Raw genomic sequence first — 13,139 nt, 5'->3', positions numbered from 1 at the left:
ACATTGTATAATAACAATAATAATAATAATAATGCATCCATTGAAATAATACATGTGAAATGTTGCCCATTTGCAAAGCTTCCCTTTTTCAGGAGTCAGGTTAGGCACCTTGTACATGGGACTGGTGTTCTAACTGATCTCTGGATCCTAAATATAGTTTTGTCAAAAGGTCTTTGGAGACAAGAGAGTAATACAGTGAAGTGCCAGGGAACCCCGAACAAAACCACAGATTGTTCATGTCCAGTAAGCAAATATCCCTCTTAAAGTTTTTCATTTCTCTTATTTTATATAATTTTGGTGGAGTAGGTAATATTTTACCTAAATTACCCCAGACGAAAAGTAATGGTCTAATGCAGAAATAATTATTTCAGTCCCAAGTCCCAGTGTACCCACCCAGTTTATGTATTTCTCCCCTCCCATAATTTATAACTTCTCAATCTACATATTCAGGCTTGTTTGTCCCCAAGGGCAATGGAGCAGACATGCATCTTGGTGCAATTAGCGGCAGCTGCACATACCTAGTTGATTACCTTCCTTTAAATGCGATGCTTGTCTACTTTGGCGGGTCACACTGGTTTGGCACAATTGCACCAGTGATGTCTGAGAGGGCTCCTGAGCTTGTTTGGCACATAAGAACTGGGGGTTATTGTACTGGTCCTCAGCCCTTTCACTGCAGCAGTCACCAAATCAGGCACAATTACTCCAAAATTGCGCCATCTTTCCAGTCCATCTGCCCCATAGTTTTAGCTAAACAAGGAGTTGTACTGCAAGATTGTATCCCAGGGGCTACCTTGAATGGGTCTCTTTGGTCCTGTTTAGGGCTGTACTGTATTATGGATGTATGAACTGGGATTTAAAAAAAATAATTTAAAGAATAATAAATAAAAAGAAATAAATAAAACCCTTGTGATAGTCAATATACATCCAGCGCCCACCACCTTTATCCTTGATCTTTCCAGGAAATTTCAGTGAACTGTACAGCCCTCTAACTGGAATGAAAAATGAGTTATAGAGTAATTCTAAGTAATGACAGGGAAGAAAAAAATGCCTTGATTTACAGTTCTGGATATCATGAGACAGAACATGTGGTTGCATGTGTACATTGAGACACTGAGATACATGAGAAACACATGCCTCACTTTGTTCATGTGTCTTCATACATGACTTTCACATGTATGCACTTGCCATGATCTTTCACTTAGCACCAATTCAGAAGTGAGTTATGTGGCAGCACATGGGCATGGTTATACAACACAAGTTAAATGATCATTGAATCATTGTCCGGCATCATTTAAACCGCATGATTTATGGTAATGTTTCGTTTACAGATCGCTTCCAGGCTGTACTTCAGTTTTAGCATGATAAAAATATGTTGTGTTTTACGGATATTTTTTGGCACTAAAACTATGATTTCTAGAAGGATGCAAGCAGCTGCATCACTGACTATGTAAAAAAGAAGCAGCTGAAAGTCTATTTTCGGTGCAACATAGCCGTGTTTGCACGGATGGCACACATTTGGCCTTAATTTGTAGCTTAAAAATCTAGTTTATAGGACATACAACTGACCAAAGTCATTAGTAAAACATTTTATTTTTTATAAAAACAGTACTGGTTGTTTTTAAACTGTACTGGGAGTTCAATTATTGCTGTCATTTCTGCTACTGTAACAATTGTTTTATTTACCCAGCCACCTTAGCTTTGTAAGATCTTTGTAAGATCTGCATGATGATGTCAGGGGTGGCAGCATAGGTATGGTCAGGAGGCTAAACTTGTAACTCGTACTTGTAGTTCTCAAATGACATTCCCAGGTGGGGCACTGCCAGTTGTACTATTGAGCAACCAATTTACCCTACATATTGCAGTAAATTCCCAGCTGTATAAATCAATTTTTATGTAAATTAAAATCTGTGTAAGTTGTTCTGGATAAATGCAGCTGCAAAACATTTCGTGATAACATTATTTATCATCATCATCCTGTTTGTCTCCTCACTATAACTATACACTACTCTGGTTATTTTCATGGCATTTTTATTTTCATTAACAAGTGAAAGTAATGGTAGGCCTTTCAAGCTCTTAAAACTGTCACTGTAATTGTTGTTTTTATTTTTTCTTGTGCAGAGCCACATGCTCTGGAGGTTTGTGGTTTCCAACATGTTATTTATTTATTTATTTATTTATGTTTAAAATAACTTATGTAATATTTAAGTTATTACATACACAGGTTTTTGCCTAATTAAACATATTTATATATAACATCTAAATAATTAACCCCTTTGTGCAGATGCCAATCCTCTACCATTTAGGTATATTACCTAAGGTTTTATGACTGTAGATGTGGGCATCACAGAAAATCACTTAAAATGAAACAAGACGTGTACCATTTTCAATACTAACTAGATTGGATTATATTCATAATTTAGGCAGAAATGAAGTGCCACAAATGCAATTATCTTGCTGCAAATGCAAAATTAAGTTGTTCTCCTTTAGGTTGAAACGAAATATAAGGGATCACATATATAAAACAGGTACAACTATAAATGCCCTGGATCATAAAGTCAGAAGTGTGCACATTCTGTGGGTGATGTGTGGTACTACTAAAGATCTATGAAGCAAAACATAAGCAGTGTACCCTGGTGTCCCTTAGTGTCTCCAAGCCTATCCAGAACATCTAAATTGTGGATTGCAGTAAATCATAACATAATGAGTCATGAAACTCAGTTTTGCAACATTTTCAAATGGGAATTGCAATCTTTTCATCAGTATAAGTTTATAAGATATCTGGGGTCCCAAAAACCTATCCAAAACCTCTGCAAAAGTGGACAATTTCGTCTTTATAATGGACAAAAGAGTCCATTATAAAGAACATGTTAGTTTAAGATGAAACATTGATAACACACTGAAAATTAATGCAAAAACCTAAACATACCTAAATATGTAATCATTTACTCAAATGTTTTTCTGTTCTCATTGCGTGGAGATGGGACAACATTTTACATCTGTTACTATTCATGATCATTCCAAGGGAAATTTTATGTTCATCTCACACATATCAGCAAATTTGAATGAGTATTTCCAGGCCCAAAATGACAAGTATAGACCATAGATATACAAATACCCCACAATATGTACAATAAGCTTACAATAAAATAATATTCCACAATCGGATAAATGTTCTAGCTTTACGGTAAATCTGTGCATCAAACATAACATATCACTGAGCCAAGTATAAACGCTTACACTACAATATGTGAAATTTCCATGTTACAGAATTTCACATATTGTGAATGGTATGAATTATAACAAAGCAGGTCACTAGGAGCCACTACGCTAACGCTGCCTAGGGTATGCTAGCAGTGTCATATATGAACAGGTATTAGCCAGCCCCCAATACAAATATGCTGGTCATTATTAGCAAAGGGTAACAGTTGTCTATTATGATCATTGTGAATATAACAATATAAAAATATGAAAATATGAAAAAAATGTGATTTTGATTAATAATTTAAATATTACACGCAATAAAATGTCATGGTTATATGTATCTTTTCTAGACTTAACGCTTCCCCCTCCTTTTCTGACCCACTCCCCTTAGAATTTGCTTAAGCTATGCTGATGAGTTGGCAAGTAGAAAAAATATATAATCTTTCAAAAATCTAAAAGTAAAAAAAATGGTTATGCCTCAAAGTTTGCTTGTGTATTACTGTGCAGCATTATGGTTGACTGTGCAATGGTCTGTTGAAGCAACCGTTATTGTTGTTTGTGCTGGGCTTTCATTCATTCTTACAAATCTCAAATGAAACATGCCATTCACCATTGGAAAGCCGCTGAGTTGCTACAGCATAAACGGCAGGTGGGACTTTATGCCTGGCCGATGTAATTGCCTACCCCAGCTTTCTATTTGCGTGCTTCTTTCTCAAACAAAATGTTCAAGACAATAAATTACTGCTTCTTGACAGGGACATCTATATGTGTAACATCGATGGTAAGATTGTATATTATTCCATATTTAGTCACAGATATTGACGGTAGAATGACGTGGCATAATTACACAAGAATTCCTCTTGTTTATTTTGCTATTCGATGAGCAGCATTTTTCGCCACTGTATTGGAATACTGTTATTTTGCTTCATCTTGTTGATATGACACAATACAAAAGACTATTTTTATGAACTCCCAGATAGGTGCTATTGTCCTGTCTGTCATGTTTGGGGGGGGGGGGGGGGGGGTACAATTGCAGATGAGACTGCAGGGCGGGAGTGCTGGTTAAATGGATGAACTACATGGCAATGGTTGTACTTAGAAACTCTGTATTTTGCATAGTTGTCGTGTATCATCTGCTAATAAAGCTAGAATATAGAGCTTGTTGTTTCCATTCATAGTTTGGTTGCAGGAGCACTGAATGTCTGAGTTGAGAAATCTCAGGACGCTGGTGTCCCGGTCACTAGGGTGTTTGCGCAAATGGATAAAGTATCTCCTATATTTCAAGAGTTGCCAGCCCTATACATTGTACTGTTAAAGCTGTTACTTTTGCCCTTTGACCTGTAGAGAAGAGGGACGAGTATATTCTAACTTCATTGATAAAAACAAGTTAGACTTGGGTGCTGTATATTAACCAGGTTGACACAGGCCACGTGGTTAGACATATATGGGCCCTTGAGATAGACACACTAAATCACTGCAGCTGTAGACACCCAGCTCCTTGGATTGCTTTATTAAAGAGGCTGTCTAAGCTGCTTTCCTCTTCCCTTTACAATACAGAAAGAATGTCCCTGTAAATCTTGCATGCCTCTGTTTAGGAGCCAGAACAAAGTCTACATCCACCACACCATCACGATCCAAGAAACACAGAAACACTTACGCTCATCTTCAGAAACTTCAGTAATGCTAAATAAATCCCATTATTATTATTATTATTATGATTATGATGATGATGATGATGATTATTACTATTATTATTATTATTAGTAGTAGTAATAGTGGTAGTAGTAGTAGTAGTAGTACTAGTAGTACTTGATAGCCCATGTGGGAATCAGCGTAACAATTTAAGGTGATCCACCTTTAAACACCACCATATGCTTGGACTGTATGGACCACACACTGAGCAAGATGCTGTAGACACAATATACTCAGAGGTAGACAACTGTTCTGCTGAGCTGACTGGATGCTGCAGCTCATAGTTATCTCTGTGTTATGCCTAATGTGATGGCCTCCAGATGTTATCACTTGGTTAATTAGTCCCATAGATGTTTTCACTGTGCGAAATTAACAAGCCTGTGGGAGGAGGAGCGTGTCACTGCCACTGCTGCTATGACCACTAGTCCATAATACTCCCATTGGATAAAAATGTCCTCAAGGCTAAGCTAGCCTCCTATGGGACTTAGCCAAGGTATACAGTGGAAGTTCACTGATAAACACATAATATTTGGAAAGATATATATATTTAAAGTTTATAGTTTAAACCAGTGCACATTTTTTCACATTTGTTCCTGAGAAACTGCCAATTAGTTTTCTTCTGGTTTTTGAGACTTATGAAAGCTTCTGAAGCTAAAGCACTTCAAATTCAGTTTCATGCGTGTACAGCGAGTATCTGGTTTTCCTAGGTTATTAGAGGAGACACCAAAGTCACAAAATTTGCAGGCAAAGGGGAGGAAAATGAAATAAAATAACTGATCAAACGATATCTGAAAGGCATCTGGCACCCTAATTTTGTCCATGGCTTTCCATTTCAAACTTAGGGTTTTATTGTAACAAGGTATTGCTCTGTATTTCTTCCCACAGCAAGAAGCAATGCCAGGTTTGAACCACTTCTTGCTGGTAGGGCAAAGACATTGTACATTGCAGAAATTGTCCATGTGCTACTGAGTCAAACTCAATCATATCAAGCTAAACACCTGTTTTAACCAAGCAAATAAAAATCAGCTGGGCTACAGCCTTTGTTGATTGTTTAGCCATTATCCAGGGATTATGTTGCCAGTTTGAGAAACATGAGGCCTTCTAGCTTGGCTTAAAGGTCTTTCTCAATGAGTGAATGACTTGTGGTCTCTTTGACTGGCCACAGTAGATGCAGAATTATTGGATATTTAAGAATTGGAAATAAAGATAAAATTTTAGTTATGTTGATTGTACTTGATTTGGGAAATACAAAAGCATACAGCTGAGGAGCCAAAACATATTTTCCCACAATGTACTACTACTACTACAACAACAACTACTACTAATAAACCTATGATATGGAGAGACTGTAATTAAAAATAAAAGAAACAGTATTCCTCACCTTGAGAATAATGGTTACGTAACTGGGCTTACAACTCTGGTTACAGGTTCAGTACAAGATAGGGCAGTCTTTATACCCTTCAGCAAAGATACTCTCACGTTTAGGTTAAAGGTTAAGTATCTAATCGTGTTGCTGTGTATATCTATGTCTGCTGAATGCATAAATATAACTGAATAATTCAAGCCTGCCAGTGAAAGATGTTTTTCGGAGTAAAATTTTTTATTGAATATGGGTATTGTCACCAATGGCATGCGGCTACTACCACACGCACAATTAAATGGGTTTCACCTCAAAAGAATGAATGAAAGGCAAAATCAAGCATTTTGTTTACTCGATTGGTCGCATCCAGTTCCCTGAACTTTGGGTGACCTGCTGAGCTGGGGTGATTTTGACTGCCGCTCCATTTTTGAGGTGGATCGTTTAGAAAAGAGGGGAGAGAGAGAGAAAGAGCGAGAAAAAGGAAGTTGCATATTTACTGCACTGTAAAGCCTCCCCTGAACACACAAGCTCACCGTGGACCATACTAAGTAAATCTTGTTGAATGTGTCCTGCTGTTTATTTTGAAAGAGTCACCCCCAGGTCAGTCCCCTAGGTTAGCTCTGCTAGACCCAAGGGTCACCCTCAGCAAATGGTAATTACTTTCATTGCAGCGGGTGTTAAAGCAAGGCCAAAAGCCAGGCTGTGACCTGCACTGAGAAATGGCCTACACGTAAGAAAGCCATTTTGATTAAGAAAAATAAACAATTATGAAATATGTAAAATAACAGCGATGCACATATTTATTTTTATGCATTCGCTGTAGTATGTTGCAGATTATGTGCTTTTGTTGCACAAAATTGACTACAATAATGATTGATTGGCATCCAAGTTGGACCTTCCCTACTCATCACTAATGCACTTGCATTATTAAGACCAGACCTTTGATTTTACAGTGTTATATAGCTTTGCATGGATTGTATGGATTGTGTGTCTCACGTGGAGCTAGCCGTCAGGGACTGCACCTGGCCATGCATAAGGATATCAATTGAAGAACAATCTAGTTCTTCCCTGACTTTTCACTTCAAACTCAATTTCTGCCAAAGAATTTTGACCCACAAAGCCTGCCGTGTTCTATTTGGGAAATGGCTGCGATTCATCAGGATGAGCGCACCCGAACACTGCTTTTTCAGAACCAGAACATGATCCATGTTCAGTAACAATGCCTCTTCCACTCGACGCGGGAAAGCTGGAGCCGCCGCGCACTGGCTTGGCCAGCAGGAAGGAACGTGTGCTGCCGAACAAGGTGAGTCCAACCTCTCTGGATGTGGCCTGGGGGAAAAAAAACAACTCTTCAAACTGGCTCTTGCTTTGTTCCACTTTTTCACCCCCGAGCAAAGTTTCGGGGTTTCCGCGGGGTGAGCCTCGCCTCTGTGCTGACCCAAGAGTGGCTAGCCTCCAGGTGACATTAGTCCATTCTCAGCTCTCGGCCTATCGGATGTCTCTCCCCTGCTATTTCCTCTGAAAAAAAGAGGGTAAGAATCTGTCAGTGTGCAATCAGGGCTCTGTGAGGTTTAATTGCCGGGATCGGTTTGGTGTGTTTGGACAAGGAAATGTTCCAGGCTGGGCCAGAACATTATTTAATAGCGCAAACATTCTAGGGACCTTGCCTCCAACAATGCCAACTATTCCAAATTTCTCACAGACACTTTTACAGTTTATTTAGCATAGTGTAACTCACACTGATTTATTTGACTTGTATTCCTCAGCTGAAGTCTAGACGCACACCCCCTTACTGCACTCAGCGGAATTTCTTTTGTATGGGGAAGAAGAAAAATGTGAGCTAAGAGGGAGGGACAATTCCTTCACATTCCTTAAAAGGGAACAAGTCGACACATTTTTGCAATTCTTTGCAATCAAGAAAGACTTCAGAGAACATGATGGATTTCTCACAAAACAGAAAAGGGGGACGGGGGTGGTGATCAGGAAAGAGTGGGTTTATGGCGAGGTGCAAAGTGAAAAAAATAAAAAATCCCTGGGGTGACAAACCCCTGTCTGCATCAGATAAGGTGACAATAAAATGTTATTGGTATAAACAACACTAGTGTGATTTGTCTTATTGGCAAAGTTCCAATTGCAAATTTAGAGGAGACAAATTTACAGCATTTCCTGCTGTATCACAGATTGCATTTCTTCTGGCCACATGCTGAGAAAAGAATGGCTTGCCAGCACACAGCCAGTCATGCATATATCTAGCTAAGCATGCTTTATGAGTAGTACTCAATGAATGGAAAGCCCTGCATGAAGTACTGCAGGAGAACTCTGGATGCATGTGTGCAAGGAGAGTAATTCACAAACTGGTCATTTATACTGGTCATGTCTTAACCTTAATGTGTGAGTGTGTGTGTGCTGTGTGTGTATGCGTGTAATTGAGACACATCTGAAATTATTAATTTAAAAATGTAATATGTTTGAGTGAACCTGAGCAAAAGTGAGCTTTACATGCCAAACTCTTGGTTTGCCTGACGCAAACTCACACCTTTGGTTTTATTTTGTTACTGAAGCCACCTGTATGGAATGAGAGGAGTGTCCTATCTGGGATTTGAGCTCTCGCCCTCTAAATAAACTTCATAAAGTGAGACATTATCCCAACAGCATGCACTTGCAGACATTTGTTCTATAACAAGCTTGATAAGAGATGGCTTTAGATGAGTGGCATACACAATGTATATCTTGTATCCCTGCAGAAATGGGGAGGGGGGGAAATGTTGGAATAGTTGGAAATGTGCAAGAAAGAATTTTGAATGGAGTATGGCCTTGAGAACAGGAGAGAGGGGAAATATGTTCTGTTTTTCACCATGTGGCCTCCTTCATTTAAATTCTTGGAAGGGTTTCCGACAGTAAGTTAATCCTTTGTTATTCTATGCAATTATATTTCCACAGTTTATATGCTTGCAACAACAAGCACAATCGTGATAATTATTAAAACCACTTAGAAAGCAGTCGAAACCATGAAAGGTAAATTCATGAATTGCTGTATCAGTAGGAGAAATCGAATGCATTGCAATTTTGACTTATTTATCAGTCTTAAAACTTCTATCTATTCCTCTGCGGGGATTAAATGGCCAGAGCACAATTTCTTACCGGGCTCTGAGGTATTGGGTCTGAACCTGCCGTGATGGCCAATAAATGATTTAGTCTCATTGCATCTCCAATAGTTTGACACAAAATAAAAGTATTCTGTTCCGCTAAAACAGCCTCTTTGAGTCTGAGTGAAACACTCCATTGCTATAGAGAATTTTTGTCCGCTTTATCAATAGAGATTTTTAATAGTAAACTGTAGGTATTTTACTGTTTTTTCCCCTCTCAGTCTCTACCAGCCTCATCCCACTTCCCCTCTCCCTCCTTCTCCAACACACTCTTAAAACATTCAATTTGGACGATGTTGAATAAAGTGACTTCAAGTATATTTGATGGCCTGGTGTTTAAGATGCCCCTTTAATATAACATTTGTAATCTCATCACTATTTTTCCCCAACAGCACTTTCAGTTCAGATGACTTTGACTTTTGACATTCCTTTATTGAAACACAGAATTTTCCACAAGTACCTTAAAACCTATCCCAGCCCCCTAGAGAGAGACAGAGTAGGTTTGTGTTGGTGGGGTCCTCAGAAACAAATGAGGGGATGTGTGGAAAACAGTGATTGTGATGGAGTGGGGGTTTTGGGAGACCAAACGCGACTGAACAGGGATTCTTTAAGCTATTCACATGAGTTAGAATAAGCAAGTCTTGAAAGAGACAAAAGGACAAGGGAAAAAGAACAAAAAGAAAAACAATACTCCTACGGGAGAGTATCCCAAAGAAAAGCTCTAAACAACCCGCGTACTGGGTAAAAAAACAAAAGCTTAAGGAGTATGAACTTTCTGAAAACAAAACAAAACTGCCTGTGCAGAAAACGGGGTAACTCACAGAAAACAGACCTTGAACCGAGGCTGAAAATGTAACGCCCTAAAAGAAGAATTCTGAGTTTAGGTTGTGGCACTAACTTGTTGCCAACAACCCATTAAGCTAAAGACTGTTGTGCTAACTTTGTAGCTACAACAATCCAATACCGCAAACTCCCAAACCTATACCTTTACCACACTTGACAGATTACCGGCTCTCGTGTAACGTAAGTGACACTAAAGCAAAGTTCATCAGCTTGCTAGGAGTTTAAATAGAAAGCCAACAGGTGCAAATTGTAAAAAGAGATTTGCACGCATATGATTCAATCAAGGAAATGAAGAAAACTTAATGGCCGTAATAACTGAAGAAAAGGCGCATAAAAAAAACCAATGGCCGTAATAACTGAAGAAATTGCGACCTACAATTCCTAGGTTGTGTTTCAATTGTAAGTATATATTCTTACTGTATAAATGTACTTTGTTTATGCTCAACTGGACATTCTGACAAAATGCACCAAGTGTAGCGTGCCAAATTAGCTTGAAGATTCATAAGATTAACACATTCATCACAGAACCCTATTAAGTTTTGTTTCAAAATACAACTTCCAAAAAGTGAAGTAATACAAATACAAATACTTTATTCAAGTGAAATTTTACTCTTTTGAACCTGAAAGTGAATTGGTGAACTGATTTGAATCAGGTTTCAGATACAAAAGAAAATGAATCATTGACATTCAAAAGGACAACAATTTCTGCCCATTTGGTCCATTGATTGCAGAGTGAACCCTCGTAATCACCTCTAGACATAGAAACCATATGCAACAATCAATAAACAAAACAGGGTGAGCATAGTACCGCTCATGCATCAAGAACAAGCTCTACTGCTGAGACAGGAGGTTATTACCCATGATGCTGTATAGGACATGTGACCCTTCTAAGACCCCAAAGGAGGAAGTGGAGGAAACACTCATGTCTTATTCCCCTGGGGAATGGACTATGGACTCATTACTGTTAAATGTTTTTACTTGGAGTCAGGAATTGAATGATGGTTACAATACTTTTGAGACTGATGTCCTTCAGCATTAACCTCTTATGTGAGACCCCGGCATCCTCGTGAGAACAGGGCATCCTCATGTCTAGACATGCAAGTGGGAACAGGCGGCCCTTGTTCTGGTACCCCGGCGCGCTAAGAATCTATTATGTCCTATTTAATACTTTAATGATCTTCACCATGCCGTAATAAATTAGCTTTAGTCACAGGCAACTAATTCATCTAGTTGTTCTATGTGTGTGTTCATGTGCATATGCTTCAAGTTACACCTTTTGAGAAAATCAGTTGGAACTGATTTCATAAATTATGGGACGCTTACTGGACCTCGGGCCTCCGTGACTGAGATCCAGGGGTCCTCTGATCTGCAGCAGAGAGCCCAGTGGCAGTAACTCAGAGAAAGGCCATTCTAACCCTATGGACCTTTGATGGCCTCAGTCTTTTCCTTCCACCCAGGTACAGTCTAGAGCAATTTTCCTTTCACAGACGAGGCCTAACCCCGTCCACTGGTTGAAGTATCCTGGAGCTTAAAAGGGATTCGGCAAACTGCCCACAAATACCAACAAATTTATTTACATATCCCACCTCAGTGCTGCTCCTGCTGCCCACTAAATTATATTACACTGTCATGTAGCCGCACCTCCCATTACGTATGTATGTTTTTGTGCGAAACAAAGTGTGTATATGTGAAAGAAAGCATGAGCATGCATGTGTCCGTGCTAGTTGTAAGTGTTTGAAAGTGCATACGTGTGTGTGTGTGTGTGTGTAGCCTATGTATGTGTGCACCCACGGACATTGGATCCGCCAGGACCCTAACTCAATCCGTGGGTAGTTTATCGGGGCTGTAAGCCAGCCAGCCATTTTTGGAATGTGCCATGGATATGGGATAGGCCCAGATTGGAAATCCAAATAGCCAAAGGAATGCTAATTACTGTGGAAATCAAACACCATCAATTGCAGGGTTTCAGCTTTTCTGTGCTCCGAAGTTACCACAAGCCAACCCCCACACCCCCATCCGACAAAAAACAGCCTCCAAACCCTGAGCCTCTCTCCCCCTCACCACATTATTCTGAGTTTGTAAAAAGAGAGAACAGTACAGACCCTTAAAGCTGAGGGAGGCATGTTTCTGCCCACCACTGGTGAGGTGGTATTTGGGTCATGCATCATTTGCGCTGGTTATCCTCTACACACAATCAGACCATCTCCACCAACACACCAGCACTGTGGGCAAGCCCTGTGAGGAATTTCTGACACATTAACAACAGTTTATTAATGTTTAAAATTGGTGGTGAAATCTGGGTATGCTAACCTCCCCTTACCCCATCACTGAATGAAAATGGGTCAGGTTCATAGCACCAGGAAGACTCTATTAAGCGCATGACAAGTCGCTGCTACACTACCATGCATTTCCCATATTTAAGGAATTGCTAGGGGCAGCCAAGTTTCATTACCACTCATTTTTCAGAAAAAATATTTCTTTGACGGCCTCAAGTCAAATAGCTGAATGTAGGCTGGGCAAAAAAAGGAATGTTTTTTGAGAAATTAGCTGTTATAACCTCATCTGAAACATGGAGGAGTAAACATCCCAGCATGCTTCACATGACGGGGTCGAGGGAGAGCTTTATTGCCAGAGGAAAGCACTCATTTTGGCATCCTAAATGGTTATTTCTGGAGAATGGAGTGAATTGTACATCAAAACGGGTTTGTGACACCTGATACAAGCCGGTGTACTGGCGGCAATAAATAAATTGAAAAGGAAATCATTTGACTCCTTTTGGAATCATCTGGCTCCTTCAAGAACTTTTTTTAAGAAAGTGCCTGGGCTGTGTGTGTGTGTGTGTGTGTGTGTGTGTGTGTGTGTGTGATACAGTGACTACGTGTGAAGGAAGTTATAAA

This window comes from Anguilla anguilla, chromosome 8, assembly GCF_013347855.1.
Source record: "Anguilla anguilla isolate fAngAng1 chromosome 8, fAngAng1.pri, whole genome shotgun sequence".
NCBI lineage: Eukaryota > Metazoa > Chordata > Actinopteri > Anguilliformes > Anguillidae > Anguilla > Anguilla anguilla.
Note: the sequence above shows the minus strand (reverse complement) of the source record.